Raw genomic sequence first — 18,179 nt, forward strand, 5'->3', positions numbered from 1 at the left:
AGCAAATTTCCCCATTTCTTTGTTCTACATAATCCTGCTCTGCTCTTGGCCGCAGCTGACTGGATGAGGGAAAGACTTATTTTCCTGTGACATATAATTTGTTTAACTTCATTAAAAAAGATAATCCTGCTCAACTGCCTTCCTCTCTCAGGGATGTTTGGAATTGAGGAGCTGAGAGGCTGAGTTGGTGGGGGTAGGCACTAAGGTTATGAGGTGTCATTGGCAGATGGGATGGCCATTTTGAGACCATAGCAAATTGGATGCACAAAGGAAGCTGGTTCTTTGAGCAGGAAGTTGGGATGGGAGACATCAGTCTTTCCTGAGAGGCAAGATTTTCTCAGCTCCCAGCTTTAATTCCTTTAAGTTCCAGTGTGATTTTTTTCCTGTCATTGGGTATCTGACATCACTCATTTCAAATAATGCCCACTGCATCACATACTAACCAGCCTTCTACCTCTAATGTCACCTTTACATTTGAGTTAATGTGAGTGGGCTTCTTTTCCCTATTTCCAAAAGACCTTTAACTTAAATATGCTTCATATTTTCAAAGATCAAATAAGAAGTGGGTTTAATTAAAACAGAGACGATGATAGTAACTACGAAAGAAGGCTGTGGAGATTTTAATACTGAAAATAACCCGGCCCTAAATATCCAGATGCAGAACAGGGTCCAAATGACCTCTCAGGGTTTCATGCTCCCTAGATTAGTAACAGATGATCATTTAAAAATACATGTTTATGCATAGGATTAGTTACCCTGAATTGTGTGAGTCTGATAAAGCTAAAGCAGTCTCTATTGTTCTCATTCAAAGCTTAACCACTCCTGAGGTGGCACTATTAATATTCCTCTGTTACAGATGAGGAAACGTGGGTGTAGGGAGGCCACATGATTTGGCCACAATCCCTTGACTGAATTGTCTGACTCCAGAGCTCTGCTCTTAAAAGCCTCACTCCACTGCCTCATGGGAAAGTTTCATTACAACAATGAATAAACTGTACAAACCAGAAGTAAAGTGCTCGGTTCCGGGATGATAAATATTAAGTATGCAATGCTTTGTTGCTCTGCCATGTTGACGAGTAAAACAAAGTTTTACTTAAAAACTTTTATCTTCAATTCAATTGCAGATCATCATGTTGTTTGAATTACATTGATTGCCATCATTAATGATAGTGCCGTATCTAATGATGCTTATAAATCATTGATTATTCCAGAAATTAAAAATAAAAAACCCTGATATTATGAATCAGCTCCAAAGTGGTGATTATTAAGGCTAGGGAAACAGTATCACCATGTTTCTGGATCTGAAACATTTGTGTGAGAAGGGGAATGTTGTAGTGGGAAGAGCTCAGTCTTTGTAGTGAGACAGACTGGCTTCAAATGTTGGCTGTGCCATCTGACAACATTGTCGCTTTATGTCCGGTACTCACTCTCTGAATCTCAGTTTTTTCATATGTTTATTGAAACTAAAAATGCCCACCTCTTGTGCTTAGTGCGGGGATTAAACAAAATGTGTGATGTTATGTACATATAGTATGAATGCAAAACATTAAAGCTGATATTATTTTTATATTCAAAGCCAATGGAAGACGTTGGCTATAAAAACCTTAACACAGTCCAGTACCAAGATGATCCCATCATACAAATCTTTGGATATTCCATTTTACAAGTGAGGAAATGTGGGCTTGCAGAGGCCCAGAGATGGGATGGCAGAGTGCTTTTTTAGTGAGAGAGGAAAGAAAAGCTTTATAAACTTTGGTGGGTATACTAGTTTTCCTTGGCTGCTGCGACAAATTATTACAAGCTTACTTGCTTAAAACAATACAAACTTATCACCTTAGAGTTATGTATGTCAGAAGTCTGACACAGGTCTCTCCTGGATGAAACCACAGTGCTTAACAGCGCTGCAATTCTTTTTCAAAGATCTAAGGGAGAGTCTGCTTCTTGGCTCATTTAGTTTGTTGGTAGAATTCAGTTTCTTGTGGTTGTAGGACTGAAGTCTCCATTTCTTTGATGACTGTGAGCTGAGGATCATTTTCAGCTTCTAGAGGCTACCTGCATTCTTGGCCGGTAGCTCCCTTCTTCCATCTTCAAAGCCAGTAATAGTAGGTTGAGTCCCTCTCATGCTGCCATCTCTTGTGCCTCTTCTTCTGTTGCTGCATCTCTTCGATCCACTCTTCTGCCATCCTCTTTCACTTCTAAGGACTCATGCAGCTAGATTGGGCCCACTTGAACAATCTAGAGAAATCTTCCCATCTTAAGATCCTTAACCTGAATTACATCTGCAAAGTCCCTTTGCAGTAACATAAAAAGTAAAGTAACATATTCACATATTCTATGGATTACTGCATGGACATCTTGTGGGGCTGGGGTGGGGGTGGTAGCTTATTATGTCCACCCAGAGAGTAATGGCATACAAAAGGGGCTTCCAAGTATGGAGTTGTTATGCACGATTCACATTATGTTCATGCTTGCAAAATAAGTGAGCTGTTGTTAAAAATTACCCGCTTTTACAGACAGATAGGCAGACAACACATGACCTTGCATAATTTGGCTTCTACTTACCCTGCTTACCTCTCACTATTCTTATTGCTCTTCTGCTGAGCTATACACTCTCCTTATGGTGAACTTGCAGTTCCCAGAAGAGAATGAATACACAAACAAACAAAAGCCAGGCCATACATGACAATAGAACTCTGATCCACAAGAGAAGCTCAGGAAGCCAAACGACACCCACTGCAGCAGTTGGCCTAGAATAGTCAGAATGTGGTCAACAACTGCCAGCTTCTCTATTTTTTGCTCCTCTGTCCCCTACTTTGAACTTAGAACCAACCGGAAAAAGCCAAATATGCTTCCCAGACCAATTGCCTGGGATGCCCTTGTTCTAGTTAGCCTACCTCCAGCCTCCCGGTGCCAACAACCTTCAATCAAAAGTACCTGAATCCTCCCCCCATTTTTTTTTTTTAATAATAAAGCTTTCCTGCTTCCCTGATAGCCTTTAATTATCTGCCAAATGCAGGTGATAATGGCTGACTCCTTGCTACAACAAGCTTGGAATAAGTAAGCTGCTCACATTTGGGTGGGCTTTGTTTATTTCCATTCCTCCTTTGGACTTTTGCACATTTGTTTCCCTTTCTTCTCTTCCTGGATCACTCCTCCTTGCCTTATGTGGGTCATTTATTTTCATCTTTTGAAAATCAGCTTAGATGTCACTCATGACAATAATAATTATTAGGATGATAGCTAACTATGCCAAGAACTGTTCTAAGCATATTCGGTTTATCAACTCATTAAATTCTCACAACAATTATTGAAATACATTTCTGTTATTGTCCACATTTCACAGACAAGGAAAGATAATTCAGAGAGATAAAGTAACTTGCCCGAGGTCACCAAACTAGTGGGTGAAGGCCTTGGGATAGAACTTAGGTAGCCTGTCACTGTAGTTCACTTTTTAAACCATTATGCTGCATTGCTTTCAGAATGTATTTCCAGATGCCCTCAGTTTGGGATAAGGACTCCTTATCATATGTTTAAATAGCATTCTGTACTTTATTTTTAATAATAACATTGTATGATAATTGCTTATGAATTTGTCTGTAGTCCCAACTAAAATTTAAGTTTTCTTTGGACAAGGACAATGTTTATCTTACGTTTGTAAGTCCAGCATATAGTAGTTTCTCTATAAATATGTATTTGAGGAATGAATAAATTAATGATTGAATGAGTGAAACACATGCAAAAATCTAAATTATTATATTTAAAATTGGTAGATAATAAGTTAAAAAAAAGAGAGATAAAGGGACCCTGCTTCTATGCAAACTTTGAATGCAATACAGTTCTACATATGAATTTAGTTATATTCACAACCTCTCAAAACAGGACAGCTTCTCTTTTCTTTGCTTAGTTTCCCTCCATACTCTTAGACATACAATCACATGAAGAACTAATATCAGCCTTTCCTCAGAAAGTCTCTTCCAAGTTGACAGTCATTGTTAGGTTAGACCCAACATCTTCTTGGCATTGGTTTTTAAGGCAGAACATGTCCAACTTAATAACATTCTTCTGAACTCTGCCACATCCAAAAACTCTCTCTCTCACACAGGCAGTGCTGGGAGAATCAGCTGAGAGCCAAGGGTAGCTGTGTATTCCCAAGGACTATGTCAGAAATTTAGAGCAAACTCCCCAACTGAGCATTCCTTAATGTGCCACGTCCCTGGCTCACTGCCCTTGTAACCCACACTCTGGGACCGATGCTGAGCCCTTGTGCATGATCAGTGGGTCTCTCTTCCTAGACTTGTGAGACTGATGGGTCTGGAGAAGCACTAAGGCAGCCATTGGGTCCAATTTCTTTACTTATATTGAATACTTTTGAAATCTGTTCATTCATTCAACAACTATTTATTGAATCTCTACTAAATTTCTGGGATTGTCCCAGGATTTGGGGGATCCAGAGATAAATTAGATAGATAAGGCCCTTATTATCAGGGGGCTTGTATTCAAGTGGAGTTGATCTACATACAAACAAGCAAATAAAATAATTTCTTTTTTTTAATATGAACATATAAATTTATAATTTTTAATTGAAGTAGATTTACAGTGTTTTGTTAGGTACACAGCAAAGTGATTCAGTTATACATATATATCTATTTTTTTAGATTAATTTCCCTTATAGGTTAGGATAAAATATTGAGTATAGTTCTCTGTGCTTCACAGTAGGTCTTTGTTGGTTATCTGTTTTATATATAGTAGTGTGTATATGTTAATCCTAAACTCCTAATTTATCCTTCCCCCTACAAATAAAATAATATTAATAAGCATGCCAATAACACAAAGTTAAGTGCTACCGACTTGCCCAAGTGAATCCCTTTCAAAACATACATCTTCCACAATCGTGTTGCCCCATCACATTTCCCTCTCTGATCAGCCAGTCTTCCTTGGACTTCTTCATGTTTCCTCCCAGCCTTTAATTGATTATAGGTAGAAAGTAATGAACCTTATTTTGGTTTAAAGTTATTTAGGATATTATCATTCCTGATCCTCTCCCAATCCTTATTTACTGTCAATGTACTAAAAATAACTTTTCTTATGCTTTTATTTTTCTCCTAGGAATTGACTATTACAACAAGATCATTGATGATTTGTTAACAAATGGGGACACGCCCATAGTGACCCTCTATCACTTTGATTTGCCTCAGGCCTTGGAAGACCAAGGAGGTTGGTTGTCAGAGGCAATCGTTGAACCCTTCGACAAATATGCCAGTTTTGCTTCAGTACATTTGGGGATTGAGTCAAGCAGTGGATCACTATAAATGAGCCTAATATTTTTGCCCTGCTGGCATATGAGTTTGGTGCATTTCCTCTTGGTGTGCCTTACGTTGGAACTAAAGTTTTATCAGGCAGCTCATAATTTGATTAAAGCTCATGCCAGATCCTGGCACAGCTATGAATCCTTATTCTGATAAGAGCAGAAAGGTATGGTGTCTCTCTCAATTTTTGCTGGCTGGGTGGAACCAGCAGATCCCAACTCAGTGTCTGACCAGGAAGCAGCTAAAAGAGCCATGGCTTTCCAATTGGATTTCTTTGCTAAGCCCATATTTATTGACGGCGATTATCCTGAAGTTGTCAAGTCGCAGGTTGCCCTCACGAGTAAAAAGCAAGTTTATCCATCGTCCAGGCTTCCAGAATTTACAGAAGAGAATAAAGTGATCAAAGGCACTGCTGATTTCTTTGCTGTGCAGAATTGTACGACTTGCTGAGTCAGGTACCAGGAGAATAAGAAAGGAGAACTGGGTTTACTCCAGGATGCAGAAGTTGAAGTTTTTCCAGACCCATCTTGTACAAGTTTGGATTGGGTCTATGTGGTGCCGTGGGGAATACGTAAACTACTGAAATACATTAAGGTAAATGCACCTTTTGTTTGCGTCCATGTGTATTCAAACATGGGAAGATGGGCAGACGGGCATATTTCTGTGTGTATAAGAACCCGAACAAAGAATGATTTAGGCAATAGCATATACATTTGTTGGCCTGGGAAGAGATGATTAGGATTTAAGTCGATGGAGGTTAACTAGCTGATAAAGGGCTTCAAAGCTATTATTAAACTTAGGATTAAATTAAATCCTAAATTAAATTAAATTCAGTTGTGGCTACAGTAGCTTGGACATATTTTTCAGGCTGGGGTCACAACTGGAATTACTAAAAGGGATAATAAGGGTTGAAATAGCTGGATCCTTTTTGGGTCTCTGTTACACTGGATGGCATCCAGGTAGCTGAAATTAAAAATTTTAAGGTATCAGTTTTCAGGATCCCTGCTGTGTGGGGGGATAGAGGCTGTAGCTGCTGGGAGGGACCAAGGGGTTAAGGAGAAATGACAATCAGCAGATGCTGATGGAAGAAAGATACTTCTGTCTTCTCATTATAACAAAAGTCATTCATGGATATTTGCACAGTTTTTCTTTTCCATTGTTAGTTATAAAAGGTCAGCACGCAGAACATTAAGTTAATAGGGTCAGTGCAATTTGATGAAAACTAGTTTTGGGGTTGTAGTTTAGAGAAGGTAGAGGGGAATGCACCTGATATAATGAGCTTTTTTTTTTTTTTAACATCTGTTTGGAATAAAACTTCTGCTTTCTTGTTCCAGGATATGTATAATAACCCTGTAATTTACATCACAGAGAATGGGTTTCCCCAGGGTGACCCGACATCTTTTGATGATGCTCAACGCTAGGAGTATTTCAGACAGACGTTTCAGGAACTGTTCAAAGGTACCATTTGAAATGATGAAAGATCAATTGTGCAAGCTTAATATAATTTTCCCATGTGCCTATTTGCATTCAGGAAAGACCAATGATTTTGAAAGCTGAAATTCATGTAAATCAGTGTAAAGCCATGTAATTAAGAGAGAGGGGAGAAAAAAAAAAGTATTTAGGAAGGAGGAAGGTGAGGATTTTGGTCTAGCTTCAACCTGCTGAAATTTAAGCAAGTAAAAAGCGACTGTCTTCAGCATTTTGTGACTCCTGGGTGAAGGTGACATGAATAGAAGGAGTGGTGGCTGTTGGGAGAGAACCTTAGTTATTACAAAAAGATCAGCTGTGACCAACTAGAGCATGTTTATTTGCATACTTTAATATCCTAACTACCAAGAAATGAATTGACAGAATTCTTAAAGGACCAAAATTAAGTATTTGTTCAATAAACTTTAAAGTGGTATGCATCTTCTATCAATGCATGTTTCATTTAAACTGTTACCAAGCAGCAGAAACAGTTTTTATTGTCATATAGAATCTGTGAATTTTGTTTCAAGACAATATTATTATTCTGGTATCTCCTTTTCCCTGATGGGATTCCTTTCATATTTGAAAACAAATGTGAAGGAATAATCTTTAACTGGTAGCACACATTTCTACCCCAGTTAATTTCTCCCTTTTAGCTACCACTTGGAACACTGTTGCTTCGTAAATTTAATTTCTCCTCCCTATAAAGGAATAATATCATAGCAACAAAATTCAATGCAAAATTAGATTTTCAATTTCCTTTTTTTAACCATGATAGGCACAGTTATTTCTCATCATTCTGTTTGAGAGGTCCTGGAATGATTCTTTCCGAAATAAATCAGTAACATACTGGAATCAGCCAGAAGGAATTCTGGAAAGTGACATAAAGTGGTTTCTTTCCCAAACCTAAAATATATTGACTCAGTTCCTCACCTGGGCCTGGAGTTTATTGACAGAGGGCAATTGGACTCCTACAGATTGACCCAAGCAAAATCATTCTTTTGTGTTACAGACAAAACGGATTCATCCTCTGTGTGGGAATTCCCCATCTGATAAGAAAAGGAAATCTCTAGGTTTCTGAGATTCTCCCCACTTCTCCCTATAAATGACCCTATTCATAGTTAATACACTGATGTTCCCAGCTTCACCCCACCAGACAAGTAGGCTAGTTACCATCATCAGATTTATGCATGCCATAGGGAACACAAACGACTTGTCCAAGATTGTTCTGTGCATGTTAGGGAAAAGAGAGAAAAAATTGAAATTGGCTTTCTTCATTCCCAGCTCTGTTTAGTGCTAACATAAGGACATTTCATTGCTCTCTGAAATTGTTTCAAGTACTTTATACAGTCCCTTAGATCTTTAAGACCCTCAAACTAAGATAACTTAAAGATAGAAAAGTTACTGAAGGCAAGAGTAGAAAATGTGAGAAGATTTGGTTTGTGAGCAACAGGAGAAAATAATAGGGTTAGGAACAAAATCCTGTTTTTGAACTTGTTGAATTTCTATTGTACTTTTGAATTGATGTAAAAAGTATCACGTACTTAAACCATTAATTTTTCACAGCATCTACAATCTCTTCTGATTCTTAACATTAGATAATTTATATTCATTGTAATTAACACAAAATATTGTATTTATTTTGATTTTTAAAAAATATGTAGCCTTTCAAAATGTGCAGAAATGTACACATTGACCAAAAACCCTATATTAAGTGTATATTCTGGACTGGGTATAGTGATAGCTATTTTTCATATGTTGTTGTAGTGGACAACAATTTTTTCATCTGCAGTGAAACTCTCTTTTCTAGTAACGAATCTGTTTTTTTCTATGAAATACCCACCTCCCCCCATCCTTAGACTCACCATACCAAGGGCCATGTAAGTAGAATAAAATACTGCTGTTTGTCAATAGATAATTGATTGGTCTAGATATAGGCACATGACATGAGCTGGGCCAATCCCAGTTCTGCCCTAGGATTTAAAACTTGGACCAATCAGTTTGTCTGTCTCATAGCTTGGATTGACCTTGGCAGGCCATTGGTGGCTATGCCTTGCCATGTAAAGTTTAGGGGTAGTGAGAAGGTGAGCTGCAGGTGCCCCAAGGGAAATGGAGACAAGAAACGGGGAGAGATTCAGGAGGGCACTTGCACCTCTAATTCCACTTTTTCTTCAGAGCCAGCTGCATGCGTGTTCTTGAGAAACATTACTTTTACTTACAACTAAGTGCTCTTTCTGCTTCATCTGCTTCTGACTGGATTTCTATCACTTGGAACAAAGAAAGTCTTAATTGATGCCATCATCTCATTTTATTTTCAAAACAGTGAGATGAGGTCATTGCTCCTAATTTACAGATGAGCAAACTGAGTTTCAAAGAAGCTAAGTCATTTGCTCAAGATCACAAAGTTACTAAGTAGTATTTACTAGAACAAGGCAGAATGTGTATATTATTATTACTACTACTGTTGGTGTTGGGCTTTCTGACTCAGAGTGCTTGCTTGTCCCACCACACTTCTCCAAACTTTTCCTCACCTTTGGTGCCCTGGGCTTGCACAGATTCTTTGAAAGTGCTTCATGCTGCTTCTGCAACAGCCGACAGGTCCTACGACCTTGGACAAAACTCAGACACCCTGTATCCTGCCTGTTGTCAGAGGCACAGAGCTGAAGTTACTGATCGATTTCCTGAGACTCTTCCAAGGTAGCGCTGATGATCTTGGTTAGTGAGAACCTTACTAGTAAGAAGCACCTTGTGTGCAATTAAAAATAATAACAGACCGAGGAAGACATTTGTGGGAAGCGCTGCAGGTGGGAGCCCTCCAGAACCCAGGGAGTCCATAGATGGATTATGGCTTTGTGATTCCCATGAAAAAAGCCCTCCCTCCAACATCACCCATCAAGACAGGCACATAATGACACCATAGTTGGATCAATGGCAGTCTTACTAATCTCTTCAGGTAAAATCCCACAACAATTAATTGAGCAGTAAAAAGAAAGCTAATGTTTCTGTTTCCTTTTGGGAAAGAAAAAAAAAAAAAGAGGAAAAATGTCATTTCAAGAAAAAAAAATCAGCTAACACCTTTTTAATCATTGCATTATTTAAATGCCTTTAAATAGATTGTGTTTTAATTAATGCAGATATAGATGAGAGAAAAGCAACACAGTGGAGACAAAAACACTGTAAATAACATAGAACTAGGCTTGCATTCCAGTTCCAGTTATTCAAGGATGGGCAAAAGGTTCAAACTCCCAAACTCTCAGTTTGTTCAGCAATAAAAATGGGATAACACTTTCCCTGGCAGAGTTGTTGAAAAGATTTTGTTTAATAAGCTATTGTGTTAAAAACCCCAAGCAATTGTCTGGCACATGGTAGGCCCTCAACAGATGGTATAATTATTATTATTACAAAATGTGCATTTTTAAGAACATATTTATCACCCCAAGTTATTTTCCTTATTATTTAAAAAATAGAATACCAAGACATTAAAAAAAAATTCCATCCTCCCTCAAGTCTCTAAGTTATGGCGGAACATTCCCCCATGTCTGCAATTTTCTCCATCATTCTTTTTGGGAAACCTCTGAATGAGTGTTGTAACATTGGCCCTCTGGCTATTTATGATTGAACCCTGTGGAGGACAAAGCAGCCAGGACCTCCCTCCATTTGTTATTCCTTTGGAGAGGTTGCCAGATTAGGTGAAAAATCAAACCATTGTAGCAGAAACAACTGTCAATCAACTGGGTACCTGGAATTGTTCTGCCACAGGAAGTTTTGGAAAAGCTCAGGGAGCAGTGATCTTCAAAGAGTTAGGCTTTTCTCACATGATATGAATCTTTATTATATACATAAAATTTACACCAGTCCTTGCTGCTCTGGAGCCAGCAGGCAAGTTTAAGTTCATATGTAATCACACACAAAGGGATACCTCAATAATCTGAATGTTGATGAGCAGGTGAGAAAGTGTGAGAAATCAGGGGAAGTTATTCTCAATGGGCGATACTTGACCCATGACCTAAACTCTCCTAAAAGGGGATTCCAGTTGGGTTCAACCTGCTCCTCACACCTACCGAATATATGCCTGTTCTTGGCTTGGTTCCCAATCTTTCCTCAACTGGAATGTCATGGTCTTTGCCTTCTTCCTGGCCCAGTCCTGTTTGGGGTAGATCGACTAGCTTGAAGTCAGGCAAGACATGGGTTTGAAATTTAGTTCTTCCACTTACAAGTTCAGTAATTTGGGGAAAAGTCTTAAGCAAACAATACTTCAGCCATCTAATTTTTAAAATGGGGATAATAAGAACATCTATCTTCTAAAACATGGTGAAAAATGAACAAGATAATGCATATCAAGCCTACATACAGAGTCTGGTACATTAAGAAAGATTCCATAATGATGGTTAATTTTGGGGGGCATCTCTGAGCCCTCTGAGAGTTGGAGCTGTGTCTTTTTTATAGTTATATCTTCAGCCCAGAGTACCGTTTCTGTCATGTAGTAGCTTACTACACGTGTTTGTTGAATTTGGTTGTGTCTATCAGAGAAGAGATGGTCAATGGATAATGAGAAATAAATGATGAAATGATTGGGAACTGTATTTTCTTTCCCTAAAGAAATATACCCCACACAGGAAAAAAAATGCAGCCTTCTGGAAAGTTTCTGAGCCAGCCCAACTTTCCAGTGAGATCCATGCCTGAGTTAGCACAGTAGTAGATGATTGCAGAGAAGATTTGTTAATGACCAGCTTTAGGCTTTTAATGACAAAACCCCTCAGCAAGATGTCATCAAATTTATTGAAGACTTCACTGAAAGTGTTGAAGCTGATGCATTGTAACAAGAAGGTTATAAATCTTGCAGCTTGGGTATACCACCAAGACAGGATGCTGAGCGCAGAATCACCCTGCTGTTGTCTGTCAGCATTCTCCCTCCCTCACTTCCCATGGAGAACCAGGAAAGGAGAAATACATCCATTTCCAAAAGTGGTGCAGACCTGGCAGCCACCTGCCTATGCCAGTTTCAGACCACAGAGGCCCATTTAACTGGACAAAATGTGTTAAGCACCTGTGTTTTTCTAAATGTGCATTAAAAAAGTCCTAAGAATTGGGGAAGATCTCAAAGTTTGACTCATTGACCTTTTGGAAAAATGAACGTATTAAAAATCCATTGCAAGCTCAGAATAGAGACTCAGTTACTTGAATATAGAGTATCACTCCATGTCTATTGTTTTATTGCTTCTCAAAGTAAACCTTTGTCAACCTAGCCCTATGGAGCAGTTCATCTCATAGCTCACAGAGAATTCACAGCTTTGGGAATGTGTGGGGTGGAATGTTGGATGCACTTAATACTGTTGCTCCTGGCTGGACTGGATGGAGCTAGCGAAGAGGAGTCAAGATCGGAATAGAGAAGGAAGAATGAGATTCGAAGGCCGTGCACAAGAATTGTTTGTGTGTGCTAGTGTACGGACTTGTAGCATTTGAAAAGTCATAAAGAAAACAATTTCCAATATATCTGTATCCCACCAACCTACATACTTGGACCACACATAAACTCAGGCAGCCAAAGATTACAGAGTAAACCTTAAGCAGAGATATGCCAGATGACCTTCCCCTATTGCTTCTCCCCTACTTCTCCCCAAAGTTCAGTAGCATACTTACCTTTGTCTTCCATTCTCCCGTATGAAGGGTGGCAGAGTAGAAAGTCTGAAGGGTCTGAAGAGTGAAGACTAAGTCCTGGGTTCTGGTGGTGTGCACTTGGGGAAGTTCTCATTGGGACTCTGAATGTCAACCTCCTCACCTGTTAAATGGGACAGATGCTAATTGCCATCCTGCCTAACCCAAAGTCAGTTGTGAAAATAAAGTAATTTATGTGTATGTATGTCCTGAGCACCTTAAAATGTTAGATATTATTCTCATATTTGATATAGTTACTTTACACCTTTAAGGACATCATCACTCTGGCCAAAAATACATAATCTGGACCTTAGTGTTCTCCACTGCAAAGGGAAGTGTTCGGTGCCCATTATCCAGATCCTGTCAACATTTACAATTCTCATATTCTATGGTTTTTATTTTCCTGCACGTTTCTGAAGGGCTATGACAGTGGGATCAGATTAGGGGTTTGAGAGAACGTGTTCTATGACCAAGTGACTGGTGTGGTGCTTGGCAAAGCTCAGAATCAAACACACACACACACACACACACACACACACACTGCTGTTGTTGAACTACTTCGCCAGACTTATCCAGGTGAGGCCCATACTGATGTGATCAGGAACATACACCATTTATCAGGCACACCCTCTTAGAAACACAGAACCTGGTGCATCTGCTTCCTGGGAACAGGTTTCATGGAGTTGCCCATTTGACAAGCAGCTCAATCACACATCTGCCCTTGTGCTTCCTGATCAGAAACCATTCTTTATCTTATATTTCCATAGCATTCTAATACATATGCTCTGCCCCCACAGATGGACATTCCCTTGGGCTTCTTTTTAATTCAGTTCCAACTGTTTTGAGGGGATAATTACTTAAGGTTCTCCACCACATCAGACCCAGTGAATTTTAATACTACTATACAGCCTTTAAAAAATTTATTTAGATGATTCCAAACTCATACTCCATTTTTAGAACAATCTGTCCAGTACTTTTTGTGTTGATGTAGCAGCAAACAGAAGTGCAGTTGTATTTTTATAACTGTAAAAGAGACCTGTAAAATAATCAAAGTATAATTTATCTGAAGAAAATCTATTTTTCCAGTATAAAGAGTAGACTCAATAGAATCTTGAAAAAGGGGCAAAAATAAGGATTTGATAATGCTTTTTAAAATGAAGTATAATTGAGATATAACATTGTATAAGTTTAAGGTGTACAACATGTTGATTTGATACATCTATATATTATGATATATATTATAATATCACCATCTTAGTGTTAGCTAAAACCTCTAATACGTTACAGAGTTATTATTTCCTTTTTTTTTTGGCAGTAGGAAAAATTAAGATCTAGTCTCTTACAACTTTGCAGTTTATAATACAGTATTGCTGACTATAATCACTATACTGTGCATTAGCTCTCCAGAACTTACCTATTTATCTATTAGTTCATAGTTTGCACCCTTAAACAACGTCTCCCTCCACCCCCAGCCTCTGGTAACCACCATTATACTCTCTGTTTTTACAAGTTTGGCTTTTTTAGATTCCACATATAAGTGATTTTATACAATATTTGTATTTTTCTGTCTGACTTTTCACTTTGCGTTATGCCCTCAAGTTCCATCCATGTTGTTGCAAATGGCAGGATTACTTTTCCTTCTTCTCATGGCAGAATAATAGTCCACTGTGTGTTTGTGTGTGTGTGTGTGTGTGTGTGTGTGTGTGTGTGTGTGTGTGTATGTATATATCAAAACTTCATTATTATACATTCATCTGTAGATCTGTTGATCATTTGTTGATGGACACTTAGGTTGTTTCCATATCTTGGTTATTGTCAATAATGCTGCAATAAACATAGGAGTTCATATATCTCTTGTCTATCATCAAGAAGACTAGAGATAATGATTGGCAAGGATGTGGGGATAAAAGAACTCTTGTACACTGTTGGTAGGAATGTAAATTGATTCAGCCACCATGGAAAACAGTATGGAGGTTCCTGAAAAAATTAAAAATAGAACTACTATATGATACAGCAAAATCCACTTCTGGGTATATATCCAAAGGAAATGGAAACAGGAGTTTGAAGAGTTGATGACTTTTTTCACCTGTTTGGGGAGAGAGCAATACTGGAATATTCAGGTGTTGAGAGGGCTATTGGAATTGAGAGAAGGTGAACATCTCAGGTTTTCCCCAGGTGAAGTTGTCCTCAATTGTCTGTCTACATAAGCTCTTATTTTCTGATCTCCAAAATAACCTGATTACCACCTGGCCTCTCAGTTATCTAAGAACCTGCTTTGGAACAAGGCTAGTAGAATTTCTCTTAGTGTGATTGGCAGGGATTGCCTGGATAACTGTGTTAAGATGGATTCTGTTGGACAGCTGTGGGCTCTTGGAAAGAAGAGGGAGAAGTGGATGGCCAGGTGTTAGTCATTCCTACTCAGGAAACTTTTGGAGTTTTCCAAATCTTGGAAAAGATATTCCCCACTATAAATTATTACATTGACATTATGTCTTATAAATCAAAGTCTTGTGAGTTCATCAGTGGAGATTAGCTCTGGGTGCACTAAGAAAATGAGTGTCTGGATTTGCAGTGTTGCTAATTAGACCTTAAGCAGTGTTAATCTCACCAGTTCTATGGCCTTCCCCTCTGTGGTCTTATCTTACCTATTTATAACTTTGATATTACTTATGCTGGACAATTGCTCTACAGTGACATAAATATTGTTTCTGCCAGCTTTCCCAAGCTTGTCATTGAGTAAATTCCTGGTTAACTACACCCTATATTGTTTTTTCAATATTGAGCCTGACACTGTATACAAGAAAATCAACAATATTATGAATAAAACATTAAACATTGGTGCCATAAACTGATTCATGAGACCCTCGTACAACTGCAGCCCTGTCACAATTGAATACTTGTTGAATAAGCCAACTGAATAGATGGAACTTGGGAAACACTTTGGTTTTTGAAGACAATGCCCATTATAATCCTTGAAAGGAAGGGAAAAAACCATTTTTAGGAGAAAATGGAAGTTATTAAAAGGTATAAGCATTCACAGACAAAAGCAGTGTGTAGTAAGATTTTATGCACCATTTTTTTACAGACAAAATTCTAACCAGGATACAGTTTTGGGGTTTTTAGTTCTATACTCAGCATTCAGTAAGTGCTAAGTAAATGTTTAATGAGTGACTAGGAGATTGAATCTACATTAGCAGGAAAACTGAATTACTCTCCAGAATTTCAATGAATATTAGATTTATACCATCATTTTGCTTTTTAAAAGAATTTAAATAAATGGTAGATTGTTTTTACTATTATGAGAACAATTTACATGCATCAAGATTAGGCATGAGTGCTAATTGTACCCTTTTGACATTAAACTTGGGTGTGTTGTGACAATAATTGAAATCTATGCTAAAGTTTTTTAACCTTTCTATAAATGCACTTAACCTCTCTGTGCCTCAGTTTCTTCATTTGAAGAATAAAAGGCTTAAACTAGCTATTCTTTTGGGATCCTTCCAGTTTAAGAATTATGTGACCCTCTAGATATTCTTTCTCGGCAGGTATGTCAAGGATCATATTTTATTAGAACTCTTGGTAATTTCTTAGGCTATTTAAAAAAAAATTAAGTCTAAGGAATTATAATTAATAGTCTTTTTAAAAGAACTTTCTTCATTCTTCTCATCCAGCTACTTAATTTGAAATGTGAACACTTTTTTTATCTGGGCATAAAATTAGACCTTGCTCTCCAATGAACTGATTCTATTGATATTGATTCAGTTTCCAGGTAACATTTTCTTGACCTTCAATCTGGGTGTTTCCTCCTTTATTCATTTGTATTGAAAATGAACCTCACTTTTCTTCCCCTGAGAAAGTTATCCCTTGAGTTCAGAAACAGAAGGGTCACCTCAGCTTCAAGTTTTACAAAGTTACTGTGGAGAGTGTAAAATCTCAGAGAGGAAATTGAATGAACAAATCAGTTCAAAGCATTAGAGGAAAATTCTCAATTGAACAACTCCACGGCAGTTACAATCATGAGCAGTGAAATCACCTTTCAGAACAGGATCATGGCAAGCACCACCTAATCTATCAAGTTTTAAGACAGTTAAGTATGATTTTCAAGCTTTGCCATAAATGCATAATTTAATTCAGTTAGGCAGTGCAGTAATTTTAACTTTCTTTAAATTTAACTTGAGCATGAAACTTTTGTCTCTGGGCAAGATCCTGAATTAGAAGGGAGGATCAGATTTCAGAATTACTTTCCCGCAATAATTCTGGGGAGAGACTTCATATATGGGAAGTCTGTTTTTTTATTCTGAATTTTTGAGCAGAGAGATAACTCTAATCAGGGCTCCTTTGACCCCAAGTTACTGTTTAGGTAGCATTTTCTTCAATACAATGAAAATATCAGCATGATGCTAGAGATGAAAATAGTTCCTTTTAAGGCTTCTTAAGGCTTATCTGGAAATGCTACATGAAGCAAGAAGGGCGGTCTCTTTGATGAGGGTCATCTCAGAAGTGCAGCGTCTTCATGGTGTGAATGAGATTAGCTAATGAAACAGTATCATGGCCGGAGATGATTCCATGCCTTTCTAAAGTTTAGCCACTTTCCCTCCTTGTTTGTGATATTCCATTATAGGAATCACTGTCTGCTTTGAGATAAGTGAAACCATTATGTGTGGAGGAAGAAGAGGCATTGGAGCCTTGAAGAATGTTAATTGGTGCTTGTGAATACAGGTGAACAAGAAGCCATAAATGTCTCAGGTGAAATTGTGACTGAGCTTGGGACTAAAAAGTAGATGATGGGAGAAGGAATGTACCACACCTGTTTATGAAATAACTTTTTTTCTCCCCTAACAAGTTGAATTCATTTCTTTTATAGATGTAAGTCCAGCCTAAAGTCTTAAATAATTTTAAATGACCATGTTCTTTTACGAGGCAATTCAAATATTGGGTTGGCCAAAAAGCTCGTTTGTGTTTTTTTGTAAGATGTTATGGAAAAACCTAACAAACTTTTTGGCCAACCCAATGTATTTTATAGTTAAAGATAAGTGTATTAACACAAAAATTAGATCACTGAATAAAATATGAGTAAATGAATGTATATTAAGTATATACATTTATTGGTAAATCATTTTGTTATGTGGCTGAGGCTGTGCTAATTTAGTCTCTTAAAATATTTTCTTCCGAAGATGTTCAGGCTATATTCTTCATCCTTTGAATGAGCAGTTGGCCTTTTATTAAAAAAAAAAAAACAAAAAAAAAAACTTGCAAAAATATTTCATGCCCAGAGTTTGCTGCCCTCGTGAATACATGATAGCAATCTCAAGAATGGCTGAGAAAAATTCTTCAGCGTGTCTGGAAAAACAAAGAGTATGGGGCTTCCCTGGTGGCGCAGTGGTTGAGAGTCTGCCTGCTGATGCAGGGGACACGGGTTCGTGCCCCGGTCCGGGAGGATACCACATGCTGTGGAGCGGCTGGGCCCGTGAGTCATGGCTGCTGAGCCTGCGCGTCCGGAGCCTGTGCTCCGCAACAGGAGAGGCCACAACAGTGAGAGACCCGTGTACCGCAAAAAAGAAAAGAAAAGAAAAAAAAACAAAAACAAAGAGTATGACCCACTGATTGTGCCTAAGTTTTATACAGACAGGCAGAAAATTTTATGAATACTTTTATATAACAAGAATTTGCTTGTTTGACATAGTGAAAGAACATATTCCTTAAAGACACAGTTCTGCCCTCAAAATCTGGCTCTGACACCCTGTCTTGTTT

The 18,179-nt window shown here is 38.1% G+C and overlaps 1 pseudogene; it reads left to right on the forward strand.

Annotated features, from left to right (window-relative positions):
• The window catches only part of LOC101326621 (cytosolic beta-glucosidase-like), a 146,762-nt pseudogene that overhangs the window by 54,639 nt on the left and 73,944 nt on the right, over positions 1-18,179 (forward strand).

The sequence above is a fragment of the Tursiops truncatus genome, chromosome 5, assembly GCF_011762595.2.
Source record: "Tursiops truncatus isolate mTurTru1 chromosome 5, mTurTru1.mat.Y, whole genome shotgun sequence".
Lineage (NCBI taxonomy): Eukaryota > Metazoa > Chordata > Mammalia > Artiodactyla > Delphinidae > Tursiops > Tursiops truncatus.